Source organism: Zalophus californianus, chromosome 2, assembly GCF_009762305.2.
Source record: "Zalophus californianus isolate mZalCal1 chromosome 2, mZalCal1.pri.v2, whole genome shotgun sequence".
Classification (NCBI taxonomy): Eukaryota; Metazoa; Chordata; class Mammalia; order Carnivora; family Otariidae; genus Zalophus; species Zalophus californianus.
Window position 1 is genome coordinate 194484001 of NC_045596.1, and position 20780 is coordinate 194504780.

Genomic DNA, 20780 nt, shown 5'->3' on the forward strand with positions numbered 1-20780 from the left:
AAAGGACAAGAGCTGAATTGTACTGATGTTACTTAGGTGACAACGGTTGGAGGTTGACAATGTGAAGATGAGCAGGACGATCAAGGCAAGAGGTAACATTGCTTATTTGGAATGCAAAATTGGTGGCTACCTAAACAACTGCTAGATAAATCAACATGAAAACATTCTTTCCAAGAATATAAAAGTTAGAACAAGAGGCTTTTATGAAAGGAAATGCCAATGATTCTTCTAGATAATAAGATCTTCTGTTAAATTTCACTTCATTTAGTTTAGCTGAAGTACAGGATTTAGGGATGTCAGGTATGCCCACTCTGAATTTCTTCTGAAAACAAACTTGCAGATGTGCTTAAAAAAAAAAAAAAAACAAACTATGAAGAAGTGTCATATCGGTGTTCAGTATACACTAAACTAGCTTATTGTCTGGGTAGTCAGCACAACGGTTGTCATCATTCTTGTATTTTTTTATATGATTAATACTTGGTTTCTGAGAATACACACATGCAAGCACACACATATCTGAGGTTTCTAGACAAAGTGCATTTTTTAAAAAGTCATAAAATAATTATTTTCTCTATAAAAAGAGGTAGATTGATAAGATATTTGATGTTTAAACCCTTTTAAGTAAAATTCAACTTTACCTATTAGGTTTTCTACTTTCAAAACCTCGAAGAAAAACATCATCCAGATAAGTATTCTTCTAATAGCTCCACAAGGGAGTAAAATACTGTATTTAATGTACGCATAAAATCACTTAGCTACAAAGTCAGTTGGTAAAATGCTTCGACACATGTACTAGTAACTGTAGAGATGGCTTCTCAGTCACTAAACCATTTTTTTTTTTAATGTTAACAGTCTCAGAGGAGCTTTGGGATATCCATAGAATTTTGATTGTACTTTCTGTTTGCTAAAAATTCAACTTGCAGGGCATTCATGAATAGATCATGTATGCTCTTAACAATTGTTATAATAATAACATGTTTCCTCCTATTGGGTATTTAGCTCAGGTCTTGTTTATTTGTTTTATTGTTACTAGCGGGGGTGACTGGTTAGAGGTCAATATCCCTTGCAAACCTAGAGAATAGATGCACATTGCTTGAGGAACACTGTTGTAAGCCAAGTGTGGCCTGCTTAATCAAGTATGTTAAAAAGCTGGTAACTGGCCTGCAAAAGTCAAATTAAATTATGAATACTGTCTTTTCCATACTGTTTCCATTGTTAGAATAGCAGTGTGGCATGGAGGGAAGTATGTAGGCTTTGGATTTAGGAAATCCTGAACTTAAAAGGAGGCAAATCAGCCTTGATGAACCTCAGCGTTTTCAGCTATTAAATGGGGATATGAATACCTTGTTCATGGCTTGTTTTCAATGAATTAAGTGAGACAGTGGATGTACAATGCTTGGCGTACCAACGTGCCTGAAAACTATCAGTGTACCTTATTACCTTTTAACCTGAATCATTCAAAATAAAGCAGAGGCTTGATTTTTGGTTGCATATCCCTGCCCATCTTTGTAATCCTGGAGGCTAAGCATCTTCATAAAATACTAACTACCCCCAAAACTTATGCCATAAAATTTGGATTTATTTTATGTAAGATTCCTTTATGTAGTCAATCATGAAAGTGACAAGTGCTTTGAGGGCCTTTTCCCATTTAATTCCTCAGACACAGAAACCAAAAAATTCACAACCATATTATGTTAATGATCACAATTTCAAAATGCCCTAGAACCACAATAAATAACCTATGACTTCCATAACCATTTTGTGACTCATTGTTCATAACCAAAGGACCTCCCTGACATTTATATACTCTGTTAAACCACCCATATCTGTGTAAAAATTTTTAAAAAGGCATTAGCAGGTATGTTTTATACTAATCAGAGCAAGGCTATTCAAGCTTATGACCCAAAGCATGTTGAAAGACTCAGTTCTTAGCACAGGCTGTCCTTCAATTATGGAGAAACCTCCCTATTACTGTACATTAATTAAGTATAAAATTGTGAACTCTCTCTCTATATCTATGTCCTGACACTGCAAATGGCATTAGTTGAAATATTATTTTTATATGCTTTAACAACTTAATTCACTTAAGGGTGGCATAAATGTCTCTTGACTATTTTTTTTCTGATAGATGCTGTCATTTAATTGCATTCAGAGGTTTATGAACTATAATCATGTGACTCTTTAACCTTCTGAGGCTTGCAGCATAAGCATCCGTGAAGAGAAAATGCACCTTAGGCTTTCAGGAAGGATGGACAGTATACATCCTCCATCCAAGCCCTCTGTGAAGGACAGAGCGCCGTAACAAGGGCAGGAATTGCATTCCAATGAGATAGTTTTAGGCTCTTAGTTCTCAAAGTTACCTGATCTTTTGAATTCATTATTAAAATACAAGGAAGCTCCAGGAAGGCTAACACCATAATCTGTTATCAGACCACAACCTGAGTAAGCATTTGAGCACCAGGTCAATCAGAAATACGCACTGCTAGACAGAATAGGGCATTACTACAGAAAAGTGGGAGTAAGACAAAAATAGTCCTACTAATCTTCTTGAATCTGCTTCTTTGAATTTGTTCCAATTGTATGCCTGTGAAATAACAAAAATGGAAATAATTCGGTTTATAGATGATTACAGGGCTTCCCCCTCCACGAGAAACTTAAGTTGAATGACAATAATGTTAACATTGTGATATTATAAAAACTATAACTAATTTTAAATATATCTCAAATGCTGGAAAGCATTACAGATCATTAACCAATGGAGGTGTTTGTATATTAGTCAACATAAATTTGACTAGAGTCCCATCCTGCTAACGTCCTTGGGAGAAATCTCAACCATCTGATAATAATAATCTATCTCTCACAGAAGTGTCTTCTAGAAAAGTGAGAAACATTGTAAACTAAAAACAATGGACTACCCGATGATGGCAAGTTGAAATTAAAGGCTAATGTCAAGTTACAGAAGATACGAACAATAATGTTATAGAAGCATAAAACAAATGGCGGTTTAAGGGGACAAAATATAGTGACGGCAGGACTCTGCTGGCTCATACCAGGAGAAAAGAAGCGATGCCCAGAGATGTTGTCAGAGACTGTGGGGTGAAGCTGAGATTTTCACAGGGCACATGCTGCCTTGCCCTTGAGTAAAGAGAAAGTTGCCATGGCTAGAGGTCAGTGTAAATGCAATTTACAAAATAAAATCTGTATGTTCAATTAGCATCATGCTCATAGTAGAACTTCAAAATGGCAAACTAAGTTTATAGGCATTTTGGCATGTTCATATACTGACATCTTGAAAATCTGCCTTAATTATGCGTCTAAGTTGCGCAGGGAAAGGAGGAAACTGAGGAAATGTGGATAAGGTGGTCGACAAGAACCCACCCCCAAATTAGAAAGCACTGAACTCCAGTGTCAACTAAAGCACCCATCCCCAAACATCAGTATAAGCCTAGCTACCTGCTAACAATCAGCTAGAGAGCTCGTCAATTAAAATTTCTTATTTATCCAGTCTAATGAGAGATCAAATAATCTGCTTCTTGGCAAAGTTCCCGAGGACAGTCTGACGTACGGAGGAATTGGAACCATTAACCCAACCTTTCCCGAAGTGACGGGCCAGAGCCAGCTCTAGCTGCAGGGAGGTCTTTGCAGTTCTCTGGCTGGCTTTTCACACTTAACAGCAAGGGACTCTTGTCATTCCTCAACCTGCACATTGGGAGGTAGAAGGGACCCCAAAGCACAGATTCAAAGGCCCCCCAGAATTTGCCCCAGCACCTTCTCATCCATTAAAAACAGCAGAGAACATTTCCCTGATCTGGTATCTCCCATTTCCTGGTCCCTGAAGGAGTAGGAAAATCAAGTCCATGGTGGTGTGCTGTTTGTAATTTGCTCATGGATTTGAAGGCTTTCTGCTCTTACTTACAGTTGCATAAAATTCATTGGTTGTGAAAAGAACGGGAAACAAAAGGAAGCAGAGAGATTTATTTTCAAAGATGCTCCAGAATTTAGAGGAGAATGATTATTATGAATAAAAGAAGGTCCTAGAACTCTCTGTTCTTGGCAATAAGATATGATGCCGTAAAGATGGCCTTTCTTTTCAGAGCCTTCAGTAAGTGTGACTGAAGAAACTCATGTGTAAGACATCCACCCTGCAAGCTGTCTTAACGTTGATAACTCTTAAATAGATGATTTGATTGACGAAGCATGCATGTACCATTTAAGTCTTTATTCCCCCACAGGATTGTTCAAACTCGATTTTTAGTCTTCTTTCAAATCATGAAATAATAATGCGTTTCATTATATTTAAGAAATGACTTACATATAGAAACATACTACATGACTAATGTCAATGTGGCCAGGGTAGAAATGTTAAGTAGAAACTACTAGATTAAGAATAATCAGTAATAACATTATTAAAGGAATTGATAAGAAAGTGCATCTTCTAGGATCCTCAATGGAAAAAGAAGAGGTGAGAAACTAGAAAGAGTGAGAAATGATGCGGTGAATGGAAATAGACTCTGTTATTTCTGGTCTAGTAATGATTCTGTTTTTTCTGGTCTAGGAATTTATTTTGAAAAAAATAAATGAGAGAATGTCCTAGCTAATCATTATCATCATCATCATAAATAGCTTTTAAATCTTAGAGGCTTAAAAAAACAATGATTTATTTCTCTGTCTTACCACGTGTCCTTTATGGGTGAGCTGAAACTCCCTTCAGTACTGCTTTTACTCAGGACAATAGAATATTTACTCTAGAGAGTGTTGCTGGTAATTATAACAGAGAAAAAGAGAGAGCACAGCAAATTGTGCACTAAGAGTTTCCAACCTGAAATGATAGAATTCAGCTTGTGTTTCACTCATCAAAGCAACTTCAAGTTGGCCAGGAAGTATAATGTGAACCGTGTGTCCAAAAGGGAGGAAAATAAAATATTCAGTGAACAGCAGTAATCACTTTAATAGTCTGCCCTCTGGTCACTAAATATTTGAGTTCCTCTCCCTCTAAAACAAATACTGATTCACTTCCCAAGCAAAGTCTCATCAAGTCATAGCTCTACTTCAATGTCCATGATCTCTCAGTGATGCTAAGTGTCCTGACACGTCTTCTCCTTGTCTGGAGATCTGTGCACAACAAGTCATCATCTAGCACCAAACCCCCAACTGCCAACCCCAATATGCAATGGTAGTACAGACAGATCACTATCATTATTAGGAAAGGTGATAAACGGCGAACCGTGAAGTCAATGTCTGTAGAAATTCTGAAATCATTCTGATGAAGGATAGTTGGAAGAAAGGCAGGCAGGGACAAGACTCCCCCCCATGCCCGCCCCCCCCCTCCCCCGCCCTAAGAGGAAAGCACCCTTAAAAGGATTTTACACCACTTTCCTACATGGTAGATAGATGACAAAAACCTGATTAGATGCATGGAGGGTTAATCAGATTAAAACAGCTTACCAACAAGCCCATGTAAACTCCTAGACTTAGAAACTCTGGTGGCAACCCTCTCGGGTCCCCTCCCTCTTTGGGAGCTTTGTACTATCTGTACTTTACTGTACTCTTAATAAACTTTGCTTTGCTGCCCACCACTCTTCGGCTGGTCTACTGCCTCTTCATTCTCCGAAGTGGCGTGACCAAGAACCAGGGTCACGGAAGGAAAAGAAATCCTGTTACAATGCTAGGAATGTCACGGGGACCCTTAGGCTGGAAGAGTGGAGAATGTTGTTTAGAATGTAATTCTGGTTCCTAGAAGGGTCCCCAGCGCCGCCTATCTTTTCTCCACTGGCTCTCGGCTACGCTTCTGATTGTTTATTTTTAAATTATCCTTCTCAGTCACCTCTGAATTGGAAGTGAGACTGGGGATGCTATGTCCTCCCTGGAGGCTGAGCAACTTCCTCAGTGGGCTGCCCAGCCTCCCAGAAAGTTAGGACCAAGGGTCATTTTAATCCTTTGACAGGAATAGAGTATTTTGCCCATGCTCATGATTTCTCCCACAGTACACTCTCTTAAAAGCCTAGCAGTTTTTAAAATGTTTGCCTTGGTCGGTTACACGTGCCAACAGCCACATCCAGAATTCTTTCTAGACATATTTCTTAGATTTACAATATTTGCTTCCTGCCCCCATGCTTTATCTGTCTCAACTTAATTACAAGCCTTGGGCCAATCAGGCTGAGGTGGGAGATACATACCTTTAATCTCTTTTCCCTGAGCTATTTTATTCAATTGAAAGGATTTACTGTGTGCTACCTTAATCCATTCAAAGGCTTTTAATAATGGGAATAAACAGCTTTAGCCTTGATTGGATCCTCGCCTCAAGGCTAAGTTCTGATCAGATTTTGCTGGTCAAAGGAATTTTTTTCAACCCATGTCCCTGAATTTGGAGATTCTATTTTGTTTTGTCACAGCTTTCCATTGAGTATTATTAATGATCATGGAGATATTAAAAGTTATTCCAAAGAATACCTTGGATTCTAGCCATAGAACTCCCTACCCATTTCGTATAGTAGGAGCCAACTTCCTGTTACTAATAAGGATCAATCTCTGCTCATCTGTTTAGTAGTAAGAAGAGTTTAAAATGGCCAGAAAGCAGTCTTAGCGTCTACATCAATGGAACTATTGCTTTATCTCTTGTGGAAGGTTTTCTCTCTTGGGATTAGTACCCTTAAACCTTCCATGCCCAAGGTTGTGGGACAGGAAGCAAATATTTTCTAAATTCCTCCGTCAGAACAATGTTGCATGAAGTAGCACAATGGGGAATTCTTTAAAGGGGTCAAGATGCTAGTAGAAGCCGTGCAGACAAAAAAAAAAAAAAAAAATCTCTATCTGTGATATGTAGCTATTCTCATGAGGACAACTTGTTGCCCTTCCATAATGGAAGGAAGCCAATGTAATCAATTTGCCACCAGATGGCTGGATAGTAACCTATCTCTCCAGATCCCTCCAAGGAATGGTGCCACGCTGATGGCCTGGCGTTGGCCTCTGCTGTTGGTAGGTAGGGCACTCAGCATCATCAATGGCTGTATCCATATCAGCCATGAAGAGGGGAATTTTATGTTGTTGAGCCTATTTACAGCCTTCATTGAGCATCATTGCTTTCTAGAGAGAGAAGGGTTACCAGATATCACAAAATGAGTTTTGTTGGTCATCTGATTATTGAGAACATCCTCTACAGTGGATTTCCCTTATTAGGCATTGATATAACACACAGATGTCTTATACACTATGTGTCCATTCCAAGAGACACACCCTTTGAAAGATTGATCACCACCAATCTGATCCTTTTCAACTGGCCATACCATTATCTAATGTTCATTATTTGGTTTAAATTCATACCTCAAATTATTTCTCCTACAAAACAACATGGACAACCAGCTACATGCCCCAACTTATTCCTACTGGGAATGAAAATTTCATTTCACCACCATCTGTCAAGGATATTTTTGAATGAGCTATGATATAATATATCCACTTCTATCCAATAACTTATGCAGATCCAGCAAAAACAAACAAACAAATAAACAAAAAACCCTACCCAACTATGCCTGAATTCTTTTCTTCCTCAGAAAACTGTGAAACTGAGGAATTCTCCACCAAGTTTCAGATGTGAGCTGAGGAAAAGACCACAAAGCAGCAGGAGGAGGGTCGGGACACCTGCACATGCAATTTTCACTTATTTTCTGGACCTGCTTGGGAATGTCTCATACAGAGCTTTTCTGTTTAGTACTGGAATGCTGATGCTCGTGCTCAGCCTTATGACTTGCTGGGGCAGATAATATCCAGCAGGGAGCCTAGTAGATATTGCTTGATCTAAATCATCCACCAAGAATCCAACATGGTGGACAAAAATCTACCAGGATCACCAGAGTGGTAATTCACAACCTTTCACCCACTTCCTAGAATTGTGACAGTTCATGAACCCAGAGTCTATTGATCAAGAGAGAAACTGTCTCCCTTTGAGGAGGGATCCCACAACACACCTCAAATATATGCTTTAAATTTTCTTCTATCCCTTCACTATAGGGACAATAGACATTTACCAGGGTAACTGTGAACTAGTAAGTAGTAAATACCTAGATTTGCCAAGAGTTTCTCAACACTGGCTTCTAGTTTACATTAATCCCTGATAATCAGTGCATCACCAAGCTCCACTTGTCGTAAGGGGTGGGAAGAGACTGGTGACTTCAGAAGTCAGGTGGATAGTCCAGTTTGGGGCAGAAGTCATTGTACAGTGGGTTCTGTGAGCCCAGGGAAACACTGTATTGTTCTTCCCAGGTTCAGAATGGAGTTGGAAGAGATACACTCAGCACCTGACAGAATTCCCACATTGTCTCCTTGTCATGTAGAGGAAGGGCTATCTTTGAAGCAATGGAAGGTTTTATGACTCCAGGGAAAAGGGAGAAGTGGAAGAATTCATTTTCTCAGAGTCCAATAAAAACTGAACCCATGCAATAGGAGCCAGTGCGGGGAGAGAACAAAGCATGGAGGGAGCGGAGTTCCTGCCCTCTGGACTCCTGCAGGGGTGCCTCTGACTGTGCATGCCAACCAGAGCTAGCCAGTAATGGAGCCTGGTTCATGCAGTCTTACAGTGCTTACCTCCGAGGGCACAGAAGAAGGTAAAGAATGATAGAAAATGGGCAGGGTTGGAAAAAGAAAATAATCAACCAAACTACCAAAGGCATTTATTCCTGTCATTGAAGAAAAAAATCGAGAACAGAATTTTCTCAAACAGGTGTTTTATTGGAGAAAGAAAGACATGTTAAATAAGTGTTGTGAATGTTGACAATTAATATGGGATTTCCTGAAAGAGGAAGAAAAGGATCTATTTTTTAAAAAACAACCCTAACATTAATTAAACAGAAATAAACCAATTTCGTATTATTTTAGAGATTATGTAGTTTGAGGTTAGAGCATATAAAAAGTATTCTTGGATCAAGGACTATAAAACTATGGATTGTAGCTGAACAGAGAACTTTTGCTTTCCTTTGATTCTGTTCTTAGAAATTTACTGAACACAATGAAAACTGTGTACAATATGTATCAGATGTATGAGTAGCATATCTTCTTTTTAAATAGATTTATCCATTCATCAGGCCTGTAGACGGTGTGTCTTGTGTGAGTGCTTATGTGTTTACATGAGTTTTATTTAATCATCCCTAAGTGAGGCAACTATTTTATTCTGAATTTTGCACTATGATCTGGGGACTAAATTTTAGAAAATGCCCTCCATCTCTTATTTCTCCTGATTCACCTTGTGAAGTTTTAAAGGCACTTCTGATTTAGTTTAGACGGCTTATAGAAACCTGCCCACTATTCCACTTTAGCCAAAGTTTTGATTTGAAAAATCTAATGATACAAGTTTTTGCTTAAGTATAGTGTTTTGCTCTCCTTGGTTGGACTTAGCTAGTAACTTTTAAATTAAATTTTTCTTGGTCCACTCTGTTATAAAACAGAAAAGGTAATACCCCAACGAGAGATTGTTGCTTTTTGTCAGAGGAGCTACTTCTAGTTTATTTAATTTGCTTATTTTTGTTTTTAATTATGGCTACCTTTTCCTTCTCTATCACAGCTCTCTTTTATTTTCTGTTTCAGTTGTGTAAGAACAAACTTGGGACAACAAAATTCTTCTAATAAAGCAGCAGTTCCCTTTTATATCCATATCCCCTAGCATTATGCTCTTTCTTTAGTGTTCAGATTTGTAGAAGTTAAAAGGACTGGGAAGTGTGGTTTCTCAACACATAAAGTATAAGAACGGCATTGTTAATAAACACTTCTGTATCTGTAAAACCACCTCAAAAATTAAGTGAGGGTAGTATAAATCATAGAGAGGTACTCTTTACATTTTTGTGATTTACAAGGCAGGGAAAGAGAATCATGGCAATGTTTTAGTCAAATGTAATCTCTGGGAATCTAAATCAAATTAAAAATAAGTGTGCTTCCAGCCAAGGAAATCTTTATATTTATCCTGTCATGGGAATCCACATTCAAGCTGTGTCTTGGTCAGAGATTGATTGGAATTAGAGCAATAGTTCTACTTTGGCCTAAGTGTGGGTCCCCAGATGTCCAAACAATAAACCTGACAATGTCTCCAGAACATTCTGTAGAAGTTAGGTGGTTTACTATGCAGAAGAGAGAAAACATTCCAGTGTGTTCCCTTGAGTTTGACCAAAGCTTCCGGGGGCACTGGGAGAACTCCGCATGCCTTTGCTTCTTAGTTAAAAACATATGGGGTAAGAATTTTGAGAAAAGCTTCTGGTGACAGAGCATGCAGCAAACTGAGAATTGGATTTGAAGTCAGAATATCCAGGTTTAAGTGAGGTCTTGCTGTTACCAGATCTTCCTAAGACTGTAAGACCCACTTTCCTATGTGTGCCCTGGGAAAAGAGGACCTGTTTGACAGTTTGCTTATTTCTGGTTGTGACTGAAAATAATACGGCATTTGAGAAATGCATGATAAACTGAATGCAACGCACAAGTGCTACACGTTTTTGCTCATAAACCCTGAGAAGTAAGGAAGAGCCAGATTTTGTGTGGGCAACGCTTAGCGTTTACAGATGAAGAGACAGAGGCTAAGGAGGCTGACTACATTGGTTAGGGTTACACAGAGAGAAAAATTAAAAACTAAAGTTCCCAAAAAGTCAGCTTTCTATAAAACTTAACGGAGATGCGAGAGGATTGCAGATCAGTGTTTCATCAACACATGGCCTGTGGGAGACCTGCCTCGGAATGTGTGGATATACGTTAAAAAGGCAAATCCATGGTCTTCGCCCAAGACTAACCGGATCACAGTCATTGGGAACGGGCTCCTTTGGTACAAATTTCCCACGTGAATCATGTGCACTCAAGTCACTGCAAATTGCCCTTTTACAGAGACCCTCACAGTGAGGTCAGATGATGGAATATTTGCATGTCCTCAGACAGTGACTGCCTGGTATGTCTTTTTTTTGGGGGGGGGGGAATCACTTTATTCTAATTAATTCACAAATGAGAACATCACAAAAGGTGATTTAAGGAGGCACACAAATATCTGCCCAACCTCAAATTCAAACCATCTCAATGAACTTCTATACAGTAAGAACAACCTTTTTCATTCCAATTCTGAAGAAAGCTGTATTTAATGATGAAGGAGAAGCTTAACTGGTGGTTTTACACTTTATATATTCACCATCAATTATATTTTTATGCTAAATTAACTTGGTTATGAGAGATGATTTTCCATATCTTCAGTTTGAACTTCTTGATTAGGCTAATCCATTTGCAAATCTGCACTGTTTCAGCACCACGCTGAAACCTTCACAAAGCTTCAGGTCATCCTGGTTCTGGGCACACTCCAGAAACTGTTTCATCTCCTAGTGGCATGGGGCCAGACTGCTGCTGCTGCTGGTATGCTGGCTGGATTCCCTGAGGCTCCTGGTATGTGATGTCAGGCCTTGAAGGCTCAGCATTGCCTCCTCCACCGAAGCCCCTGGTGATGGCATGACCCATCCGGTGCCCGACAGCAGAGCCCACAGCCACGCCATCTGGGCCATGAGCCCTGGCTACCGGGGCGCAGCAGCAGGTGAGCCGACAGCAGCTGGTGGAGCCGCTGCCGGAGGCTGAGCTGCCGGCGCTGGTCTAGGCGCCACTCTCATGTGAGGTGCCCGGCTGGCCAGAGGGGCCATGCGGGAGGTGCGGCTCTGGCTTCCACGCGCCATGGCAACTTGCAGAGCAGCTCGGTGTCTGGTCTGTCTTTTTTAAAGGAAGGTTAACGGTTGCTGCCATTTACCAGTCTGTGAGGTCATACAGGTAAAAATGTAAAAATGCAGTAATTACGCAAGGTGTGAGAAAAACCAGAGCTCCTTTGATAAATGTGGCGCAGGGAGAAGTGGGCAGCGTACATCACCCACTGTTCCTGCTGCAGGGCGAGAACAGAAGGACCTGAGATGGACGTCCCTCAGCAGGACAGACACACGCAGTACCTGCAGGGTGTTTATTATATGGTATGAAGAAGACACCAGGTGTTTTAAAGTCTTGATTTATTTTCCCGGAAAACAATATGACCTTCGTCGGCCTTCTAGAAATTATGGTTGCCCTCGCAAGAGTGACAGGGGGCCTACCCTTCTGGGAGCTCGGCCTCCTGACTAGACACGTGCCCTGCACAGGGCAAGTGGTTGTTTTGTGTCACTGTCCCAGAGCGCCTAGTGGTGTCTAGTGGCCCGCGGGGCAGAGAGGCGAGGGTGGGCAAACAAGGCAATAGTGCATCACATGGGCTTGGCGCAGCTGCCAGTATGGGCTCTATTCCTAAGAAGGATCTACTGACCTTCCGGCCTGGGGAGCGCTGCTTAATATCCCTCGGTTTCAATTTCCGTATTAGTTAAATCGGAGACAGAAGCACATACTTCACTAGGTTTAAATGAGATTGAAATGAGCTAATGCACCTAAAGTGGCCCAGCACAAAGCAGTTTACACGTAGCCGTTTTCTTTCCTCTCACCCCTGCGGAAAAACAGCCGTCCTTCCCGGCCCTTCACCGCATCACTCTTGTTGTTAGATTCACTTAAATTTCGCAAATGCTCATTCGGTACCGACTACACACAAACATGTATGTACTCATGTACAGCTTCAACAACCACTGAGGAATGTCCCTTGGATGGCACACTGGGACTTCACTGTCAAGCTGGTGGTGTTAACAGTCACAAGGGTGTGAGACACTGCTAGGCATCCTACATGTAGTGTTGGACAAAGTGGCTCTGCAAGGAAGGCATTACGATGCCCATTCTACAGATGGGATCATGGCTCAGAGAGGAGAGGCAAGGCCAACGGCAGAGCTGGGGTTGGTATTCAACTCCTCAACTCTGTCGTCCTCCAAAACCTATCCTTCCACTAGACCACCTCGGTGCTCAATCTAAAACCAGACTGAACACCTTTCTTCCCCAAACCCATTCCTTTCCATTTCCTATTTCAGAAAGTGTAATCACAATTAGCCTCTTTCGTCATTCATGGGGGAAACTTGGGGATTTTCCTTAGAACAGCCTTTTTCTTCTTTCCTGCTTTCTATCTGTAGCTGCATTTTCTTCCTTTATACTCTTCATATCTTAAAAACTTTGCCCTCTCATCTTCAGGCACATAACGTCTACCCTAGGAAGTTTAAGGTCTCATTATCTCAAACTTGGATGGCAAAAGAAATCTCTCTTTGTCCAGCGAGAGACCTCATGACTCTATCCATGTCAACATTTCTAAAATGCTCTTTCTGAAGCCCAGATTTGGATTTGATCATCTCACTGTTTCCAGGGTGTCTACAGTTCCTCATGCCTGTCCAAGTAGCCTCCCCTCCTGAGATTTCCCTTTTGGTAACTGCTTGCAACCTCATGTGCCATTTCCTGCTGCATGCCTGTAGTCACCCGGCTTTCTCTTCCCTGTTTCCCCGGCGAAGACCAGTGGAGACGCAAGGCTCCCTTGGGGCTACATCCTCTGTGGACACTTGACTAATCTCCAATTAGAACTCCCAGTCCCCACTCCCTGCCCCACTACATAGTGTAGAGGCCTCCATCACAGATTGCTTATTAAATGTCCCCCCACCTGCCCTGCTGTCCCTTTCTTGAAATTAGGGATGGGAGTTTTGTTTCTCTTTGATTTCTAACAGCCAGTACAATGCTGGCAATCAGTACAGGCACTTACTAAATGTTTATTGAAAGCATAAATAAATGAATGAGGGAATGGGCCACCGTTTTATGCTGGGATTAGGTAGATGAGGGGCCAGAGGCTTCCTGCAAGGTCTACAATACAACAAAGATAAGACAAGGTCTCTGACATAGACAGCCTGTCTAGGTGATTGAACAACAGGTCAAGTTTAATTGACGAGTCATGTCTTATCTTCCCTTTTTCTTCCCTATTATTCTGTAGAAACTAGTCTATTAACCTGAATAAATCAAATTCTGTGTAATTCTCCCTTCGTGGCTTTGAAATTGTAAATGGCCCAAGCTCTGAAAGGGAACCAGATATGTCTATAAACTGTTTGGAGATATATTATCCCAGCTTCATGGATGACCTTGAGGGTATCACCCTGAATGTTTATCTCACAAGGGACTGCCTAGAAAAACCAGCTTGGAAAATTGAGGTGGTAGCTTATTTGTCCCTTTAAAGAGTGCTCACTTTACTACTTCCATAAAAAAGGAAAATAAAAAGGAATACCAGAGGGCTCTGTCAACTGGCAAGGGAAGCCTCTGGTTTCCTTACGACAGCTTTCAGCGGAACGGGGAGGGAGGCAACTGCAGGGGTTTCATCAGACAAAGTTGACTTTTTTCACACAAAAGGAGCCCTGGAGGGAGACCAGGCTCGTGAGGCAGGTCCATGAAGTTATCAGTGACTTGGTTTCCCTTTTCTTCTTTCCGCACTATCATTATTGTGAGGGATTTGGTTTTTGCTTCCACGGACATAAGGTGACTGCTCCATCTCGAGGCCCCGAATGTGCTCTACAGACACCAGGGAGGGGCCGGAGCGAAGGAGGCAAGCAGCGGGCAGTAGGATCGGCTCCTTTTTCTCACTTTCCCTCCCCCCAGTAGACTCGGCTGGAATGTACCTCCATCACACCCGCACTGACTTCAAGGAAACCTACCAGAAGCAGCTTTTTGGGCCTCCTGAACTGGGCCTCCCTGAACAAATCATGGCTCTTCCAGGGAGGAAGAAGGGAGAAAGAAAATGTGACTCTGCTAAGACCTAGTGGCATCTTTTCCTGTTTGGGATACCGAAAGAAACATGAATCACCTGGAGGCTGACTGCTCAGAGGGCCTGCATTTCAGGTGCAGAAAGTGCTTCCACAGTCTCGGACCCAGCTCCATCCACTCTGCTCTCCCTCCATAGACTTCCGCCTGGATTACTATCTATAAGCTCTTACCCGGTTTCCAGCCTCTCTGCTTGGAGTTTTTCTCATTTCAATGCCTTCTGTGTACTCCTATGCGAGCTAACTTTCTAAAATATGTACTGATTATGTCACGGCCCTCCCTTATTCCCTCCTATAAAGTCAATCTTGTTAGTATAGCAGACAACACGCCTCACTACCCTTTATTACTTGGTTCTGGATTTTCCCGACAGCCCCATTTCTTAGGACTGCTCACTTTGCTCTTTAGCTCTGGCCATCGTGGGTAAACATTCAGACTCACCGCCTGTCTAGATTTCTCTGGCCTCTGACCTTTGGGCACATGCTTCCTTCTGCTTGGGCCATTCTTCATCCCTCTCCACGTTTCTCCCATGAATTGTCCCTGAAGAGATGTGACTTCCTGCAGGAAAACTTCTCTGCTTCCTGGGTTATACCTTCCCCTTCTGCACTCACATCACCACGTCATTATTCCCTGTGTGAGCATCTGCATCTTCCTCCACCAGAAAGATCTGCAAAACCAGGGAAGCATTTTTCACAACTGCAATCTCACTTGCCTAGTGCTGGGACTAGCAATAAATATTTACTTTGTGAACAGGTAAACAAATAGACATTTTCCATTGTCCTTTTCACTCCCACTGGGGTAAGTCGGGGGGAGTAGTGGTAGGCGGGCGCTGGGAGAAGAGGTGACTCGATTTATCCATCATGCAGTAGCCTCACGAGCCCCTCTACTTTCTCCACCAAAGTGAAGACTTACCGACACTTCCTCCCCCGTCACTTACATCCTCCTGGCTTTCTTCCTGGCATTTTCTGTTCAATGCTGTCCTTGATACTTACTTAAATCAATCTAACTCTTAAAGTTTGGTGGAAAGAGTATGGGCACACTGGATGTGATTTTTCCTAAACTGCATGTACCCCACGTACAGATACAGCACTTCCAACTAATTTCAAGGTGGGGGGGTTGGAGTGTAGAAGGTGGAAGGGAGTGTAGATTGTGTCTGTAAGCCCTTTTCACCCAGAGAGTGTTCTGGCAGCTCCCAAAGCCATTTGGTGGAGTTCTAGTGCTGGCTCTTTTATATATGTGAGTTGCTCTTTTAACCTGTGGTTTTTTAAAGAAAAGAGAAAGGGGGGGGGGGCGGAAACTAATGATCTGCCTCTGATTGCAATTCATCACTGTTCTGGGATTTTCGCTGGGAAACAGCAATACTGCTGTGGTTGTACGTGGTTGTTTGATATAAAAGAAGATGAGTGCCTAAGTGATTACAGAGATTTATGTTGTTGGAACACCTGTTTGGGTAAAATACTTATGCAAAATTCCTTCAAAACACAACTGTGCATTATTATTTATGAGCAATGGACTGTACCTTCTTTTAGGAACTTAAGCAAAACTTTACAAACCTTGAAAAAGAGATTCCTTCTTTTAGGACATGAACAATCTATCTGAAACTTATTTCTTCTTTTTAAAAAGCCTATAATTTAGGGTTCTGGTCCAAAATGGCAGCCTAAGAAACTCACCTCCTCCAGGGAACACACCAAATTATACGTATTAATAGAACAATTCCTCCTGAGGAAAACTAAGGGCCGAGTGAACAGCTCCTGAACAACAAAGGGCAGAGAGAATGGCAAGAGAACAGAAAGGAGACAGAGACATGGTTACAAAGGGAAACCCACCCGCACGCTGCCAAGGGCAGTGAGGAGGGACAGTACTGAGGCGCAGATCCCTCTGCCTTGGGCACACAAGAAAACCCATGGTTTAAAAGAGCAACTAGCTTATAAAAGAGACAACGCCAGCACCCTGGGGAACACCAGAGGAGCCGGGGTGACTCCCGCCGGATCATGGCAGGTTTAAGTCTCCCTGGCCTTGCCACTTTATGAGCACGGACAGCGGAGCAGAGTCTGGTCTGGTCACCATAACTGCCCTGCCGCCTCGGCGAGCCCTGCGAAGAGCGAAGGTGGGTTTTTTTGTTTCTTTATTTTCCTTTTTGTTTTTTTCTTCTTTCCTCCTCCCCCGCCCCCCTTTCTCTTTTCTTTAAAAAGCCACAGGTTAAAAGAGCAGCTCACATATATGAGACTCAGCGCTAGAACTCCACCAAATGGCTGTGGGAGCTGCCAGAACACTCTCTGGGTGGGAAGGGCTTACAGGCAGAGTCTACACTCCCCTCCGTGGTCTACGCCCCAATCCCCCCACTTTGAAAGCACAGACCAGTGTACCGTCCAGGTGCCCTAGCCACCCTGCTGCATGGGTGAGCCCCGGGCCACTGGCCCACACCAGCCCCAACCATCCCACCAAGATGGTCACAAAGCAGGGCATAGCAGAACACCCCTGGTTAGCACTCACTACCACTCCAGCCTTTGTGCCAAGGTCGCACTGGTGCAAACCACACTGGTGAGAACACTCCAGGCCCACACCACTTTGGCTTCAGATGGCTTGCCAGGGCACCCTGGTGCAGAACGCTCCAGAAGCTCCCAGCTGAAGTTTGCTTCAGACCCAGCCACCCTGCCAGGGTGTGCCTTGGAACCCCCCAGCCCGTGCTTGCATGTTTCAGCTACACCACCAGGTAACTTCCTAGGCAAAGTGCTCTGGAACATAGCTGCCCATACCAGCCTCAGAACCATTAGCCTGGCTGGGGCACCCCATTCACTGAGCACCTTGGTACATCCTGGCTTGGACCCAGTTCAGCTTCAGCTGTCCTTCTAGGGCACCACGGGCATAGAACACCCCAGGACCTCCCAGTCTGTACCCCACCTTGCCTCCAGTCACCCCCTCAGAGAACCTTCTGTGCAGAGAGTCCTGGAATCCCCCGGTTTACATCCACTTCAGCTTCAACTATCTTGCCAATTTGCCCACTGTCTGTGAGTCCTGGTGCTCCCCCACCTACCCCAGCTTTACACATTTTAGCATTTTAGTTTCAACTATTCTGCCAGGACACACAGAAAGCCTAGGGAACTCCTGGCTTCACACCACCTCAGCTCCAGCTTTCCTTCCAGGGCACTCCTGCACAAAACATCCTGGAGCACCCTAGCTTACACCCATATCAGCTTCAGCTTTCCTGCCAGGATACCATCAACACATAGAACCATAGGATACCCTGGTCTGCATCCACTTCAACTTCAGCTGTCCTGACAGGATACCCACTGAGTGGAGAGCCCTAGGACCCCCAACACATGCCAACCAGCAAAAGTCATCTACCACACACAGTATACACAGGGGATGACCATACACAAGACCAGTCCTTCAAGTTTAGAAGAAGCAGCTGTTCTGCCTAATCCATAGAAGCAGACACAGAAAGTCAAACAAAATGTGGAGACAGAGGAAAATGCTCCAAAAGAAAGAACAAGACAAAACCTCAGTAAAAGAACTGAATGAAATGGAGATAAGAAATACGCCAGATAAAGAATTTAAAGTAATGATCATAAAAATGCTCACTGGTATGGAGAGAAGAATAGAAGAACTCTGTGAGACCTTCAATAAAGAATAAAAAATATAAAACAGATCCAATCAGAGTTGAAGAATATAATAACTGAAATAAAAATCACACCACAGGGAATCAAGAGTAGACTGACTAGTGGATGCAGAAGAATGTATCAGTTATCTGGAAGGTGGGAAAATGGAAAACACCCAAGTTTAACAGCAAAAAGAGAAAAAAAAAATTAAAGAGGATAGGCTGAGAGATCTCCTGAACAATATCAAATGAACAAACATTTGCATTATAGGGGTCCCATGAGAGGAAAAGAGAGAGAAAGGAGCAAAAAAATTTATTTAAATAGATATACCTGAAAACTTCTCTAACCTAGAGAAGGAAATAGACATCCAGGTCCAAGAAACACAGAGAGTTCCAAACAAGATGACCCAAGGAGGTCCATGCCAAGACACATAATAATTACAATGTCAAATTTAAAGAAAAAGAGAGAATTTTATGTTATTTTATTTTTATTTTTTTTTAAAAAGAGAGAATTTTAAAAAACAGTGGGAGAGAAGGAAAAAGTTAGCTATAAGGGAAAATCTATAATTTTCAGCAGAAACTTTGCAAGCCAGAAGGCAGTGAATGATATATTCAAAGTGCTGAAAGGGAAAAACTTACAACCAAAAATATTCTACCTGGCAAGATTATCATTCAGATTTGAAAGAGCAATAAAGAGTGTCCCAGACATAAACATCAGGGTGCTACCCCTTCGGATCCCTACATTTGTATCTTTGGGGTAAATACCCAGTAGTGCAATTGCTGGGTCATAGGGTAGCTCTATCTTTAACTTTTTGAGGAACCTCCATACTCTTTTCCAGAGTGGCTGCACCAGCTTGCATTCCCACCAACAGTGTGGGAGGGTTCCCCTTTCAGGCATCCCTCCAACATCTGTCATTTCCTGACTTGTTAATTTTAGCCATTCTGACTGGTGTGAGGTGGTATCTCATTGAGGTTTCGATTTGGATTTCCCTGATGCCCAGCGATGTTGAGGACTTTTTCATGTATCTGTTGGCCATTTGGATGTCTTCTTTGGAAAAATGTCTGTTCATGTCTTCTGCCCGTTTCTTGATTGGATCATTTGTTCTTTGGGTGTTGAGTTTGACAAGTTCTTTATAGATTTTGGATACTAGCCCTTTATCTGATATGTCATTTGCAAATATCTTCTCCCATTCTGTCAATGTCCACAATAGCCAAACTATGGAAAGAGCCAAGATGTCCATCGACAGATGAATGGATAAAGAAGATGTGGTATATATATACAATGGAATATTATGCAGCCATCAAAAGGAATGAGATCTTGCCATTTGCAATGATGTGGATGGAACTGGAGGGTATTATGTTGAGCAAAATAAGTCAATCAGAGAAAGACATGTATCATATGACCTCACTGATAGGAGGAATTCTTAATCTCAGGAAACAAACTGAGGGTTGCTGGAGTGGTGTGGGGTGGGAGGGTTGGGGTGACTGGGTGATAGACATTGGGGAGGGTATGTGCTATGGTGAGCTCTGTGAATTGTGTAAGACTGTTGAATCACAGACCTATACCTCTGAAACAAATAATACATTATATGTTAAAAAAAAAAAAGAAGATAGCAGGAGGGGAAGAATGAAGGGGGGGAAATCAGAGGGGGAGACGAACCATGAGAGATGATGGACTCTGAGAAACAAACTGAGAGTTCTAGAGGGGAGGGGGATGGGGGGATGGGTTGGCCTGGTGACGGGTATTAAGGAGGGCACGTTCTGCATGGAGCACTGGGTGTTATACGCAAACAATGAATCATGGAACACTACATCAAGAACTAATGATGTAATGTATGGTGATTAACATAACATAAAAAAAAAAAAGAGTGTCCCAGACAAACAAAACTCAAAGGAGTTTATCACCACTAAAACAACCTTACAAGGAATGTTAAAGGAACTTCTTTAAGGGGAAAAGAAATGGCCATATTTAGACATAAAAAATTATGAACAAAAAGATGTAAAATATGACAGGATATACATAAAACACATAAGAGGGAGGAGAGAGAGAGAAAGAAAGAAAGAAAAGAAGGAAATGCCTTTAAAAATGTGTTTGAATTTAAATGACCACCAACTTAATACAGAACTTAAATGACCATCAACTATATACTTAGGATGTTATGGAAGAATGTTATGGTAACCACAAACCCAAAACCTATAAAAGATCCACAGAAAACAAAGAGGAAAAAAAGCCAAACATAATACTACAGAAACTCATCAATCACAAAGAAAGCAAGAGAAGAAAGGAACAGAAAAGAACTACAAAAACAACCAGAAAACAAAAAACAAAATGGCAATAAGTACATACCTACCAATAATCACTTTAAATGTAAATGGCCTAAATGCTCCCATCAGCAGACACAGGGTGGCAGAATGGATAAATAAACAAGACCCATCTGTGTGCTGCCAAGAGGACTCAGACCTTAGGACACATACACAGTGAAAGTGAGGGGATGGAAAAGTA

The 20780-nt window shown here is 42.0% G+C and overlaps 1 pseudogene; it reads right to left on the reverse strand.

The window, feature by feature from the left end:
* Positions 1 to 11041: 11041 nt before the first annotated feature.
* Positions 11042 to 11678, reverse strand: LOC113925874 (annotated as a pseudogene).
* Between the last annotated feature and the right edge of the window lie 9102 nt (positions 11679 to 20780).